The sequence below is a fragment of the Gracilinanus agilis genome, chromosome 5, assembly GCF_016433145.1.
Source record: "Gracilinanus agilis isolate LMUSP501 chromosome 5, AgileGrace, whole genome shotgun sequence".
Classification (NCBI taxonomy): Eukaryota; Metazoa; Chordata; class Mammalia; order Didelphimorphia; family Didelphidae; genus Gracilinanus; species Gracilinanus agilis.
The window spans coordinates 200,521,509-200,524,786 of NC_058134.1; positions in this window are offsets into that span (position 1 = coordinate 200,521,509).

A 3,278-nucleotide genomic window follows, 5' to 3' on the forward strand; every position below is an offset into this window, starting at 1 on the left:
TTATGAAATAAAGAGTTCTTCCCCAAGTAATTCACAGTCTTGATTTTGTGAAGCTCAAGGTTATGGAATAATGAGTTCAACTGTTTCTGATTTTTCCTTTTGTAGTCTCGTCCACTGATCTACTTTTCCATTTTTAAACTGGTGACACTTCTTTCCTCAAAAAAATTTTTTAATTTATTTATTTAATTACTTTAGAATATTTTTCCATGATTCCATGATTCATGTTCTTTCTCTCCCCCTTCCTAGAACCAGCGAACAATTCCACTGGGTTTTACAAGTATCATGGTAATGACAATTTTTTTTTGATGATTTCTTGGTGTAGAGAATGAAGAGGGCACTGGACTTGGAGTCAAGAAGACCTGGGTTCATATCCTGCCTCATCCACATACTAGTTGTATGGTCTTGGCAAGTCAGCTCTCTGTGCTTTAGTTTCCTCATCTCTGAAATGAAGGGGTTGGATTTAATGATCTTGAAGTTCACTTCCAGGACTAAATCTATGATCCTATGATATATATAGATATAGATATAGATATAGATATAGATATAGATAATGTAATTTAAGATCTAAAAGTATTACTCCATTCCCATTTTTCTCCAACATTTCACTTGAAAATTTTGATCTCCCTCCAGATTAATTTTATTATTTTGTTTAGCTTTACAGAATATACCTTTGGTAGCTTAATTGTCATAGGAGAAAACACATAAATTAATTTAGGTAGATTCAGAATTTTTACTATATTGGTGAAGAGAACACTATTTGCAAGGAAAAGGATACACCAGAAGGTGTTCAGAGGGAGGTAACTGGGAGGATAAGGGGCCAAGGCCATATGGAAACTGAAGGAAATGGGGAGATTTAGCCTGAAGAAGAGAGAGTTATAATACCTGTCTTCAAATCTAGAAGCTAGAATGGGCTTATTCTTTTTGACCCCCATAGGGTAAAGCCAGGAGCAATTGGGTGAAAGTTACAGAGGAGCACATTTAGGCTTTACAGAAGGGAAAACTTTTAGGGGAATTGGGGGGCTGTGTGAAAGGAGAATGGATTACCTCGGAAGATAATAAGTATTCCCTTTACAAAAGAGCTTCAAGCAAAAGCTAGATGAGCATTTGCTGAGTCAATTTTAGATAGGGTTCTTGGTTAGGTATTATATTAGATGGGCTCTGAGGTCCCCTCCAACACTGAAATTCTATGACCTGGGAGCTGGAGAAATTGGCTAAGAAATGTAATCTGACCGCAGGTTAAGCAATACATGCCATTTCCTCAAACAATTTTACTGAGAATATTAAAATAACTGAGACCAGAATGTTTGACCTCAACCAACCAGCCCTTACTTCACTTTGGATGTGAAGACAGAGCCTTGTTCTTGTGATACACAGTTAAAGCATGACAATAGTAATGATTTATTATATTGATGGAAGTGGGGATGTTTAGCCTAGAGGGACCTGGGGACAATTTTATATGTGATGAGGTAGAAATGGGATCACACTTAGTCTGTTTGGCCCTAGTGGGCAGAACTAGAAGCAATGGATGGAAGTTATAAAAAGATGAATTTATGGTTAATTTAAGGATCGTAGATTTTTAAGTAAAAGAGAACTTAGAAGTGAAAAAAGCAGGTCCCTAACTGAGAGACCAAGGTGGATAGATGGTGTAATCTCCCTTAGAGAGCTGCCTAGATATCCAGTTGTTGTCTCTGGGTATCTCAGCTCCCTATCTATGAGAGGAAAGCAGGTTTCCCTCACTGAGCCAGTAGCACACAAAAACCCCTAGAGATAACGTTATAGGGAGAAACAGCGTCTATTTCATTGTAGATGAAGGTTAGGAAGTGAGTATTAGGAAAAAGAGTTTTCCTAGCTCTAATTTTCTTAATTCACACCCACCAAAACTAAGTTCATCGCAAGATGAATGCTTCTGGTCTTCCGGCTCCCTATCAGCTCCCTATTTTCAATAAAAATTACATTGCTGATGAAGGTTTTTAAACTGTCAAAGACTTTTTTGCCTCTAATATGCTCCCTATAATGGAGCCAATTTGGACATTTCTGTCATTCTGATGCTCTTTCTGCATGTACATACTTGTGACTTTCTTTTTTTACTTACTTTCTGGTAAAGAAAGGTCTTTTAAGTGGTTGTTAAGCAAGAATCTCTCTCTCTCTCTCTCTCTCTCTCTCTCTCTCTTTCTCTTTCTCTCTCTCTTTCTCTCTCGCTCTCTTTCTCTCTCGCTCTCTTTCTGTCTATCTATCACTCTCTTTTCCCTCTCTCTTTTTTCTGTTTTTGTCTTTATCTCCCTGTCTCTGTCTCTCCCTCAACCACTCCCACTCTCTCTCTCTATCCTTCTCTTTCCATCTCTACTCTCTCACTCCATCTCTTTTTTCTCTCTTTTTCTCTCTCTTCATCTCTTCCCTTTCTCTCTCATCTCTTTCTCCCTCTTTCCCTTTTTCTCTGTCCCTCCTCCACTCTCCCTCTCTCTCTCATCTTCTCTCTCTTTCTCCCTTTCTCTGTCTCTCTCCCTGCCCTGTCTCACCTTTCCCCTCCTTCCTCCATTCCCTATCCTGAGCCTACATGGGACCACAAACACACAGTATCTCTGTTTCTTTGCCTCCTGGTGTTTGTTCTTTCCTGATCTTAGGTGATTGTGTATCATAAACAGAAAGGATCAGGTTCATACAGTCTTTCAAGTTTGAATGGGTCATATCTGCCACCAGAAGTCTAGGAACTAGAGTCCATAGCAGAGTTTGCCAGCTGCTTGATCCGATCCTAGTCACTGAGATGCTATATCCTTCAGGCAAGAGAACAACTTATCCAATGATTAATTAAACTTTGTGGAAGAAATATTTGGTAGTGACTACTTTAAGTATAAGCCTCCTCTCCCCAGGGAACAAAAAGAAACTATGTACTATCTTAGATAAAAGGACAGACTTGGAGTCAGGAAGACCTGAGTTCAAATTCTTCCTCACACTTAACTTTATGCCCCTGGTCATTTAACCCCTCTCATCCTCAGTTTCCTTATCAGCAAATTTGAATAATAACAGTACCTACTTCCCAGAGTTATTGCCAGAATCAAATAAGAAAATATATGTAAAGTGTTTTGGAAATTTTAAAGTGCTTTATAATTAACTCTCATTTTTTTGCATTTACATGTAGAAACAATTTTTAACAATTTTTCCTAACATTTTGCAATTCAGATTCTGCCTTCCCTGATACAGTAAATAATGATATAGCTTATACTAGTGATATCATACAATACATATTTCCATATTCCTAATGCTGTAAAAGAAGATACATC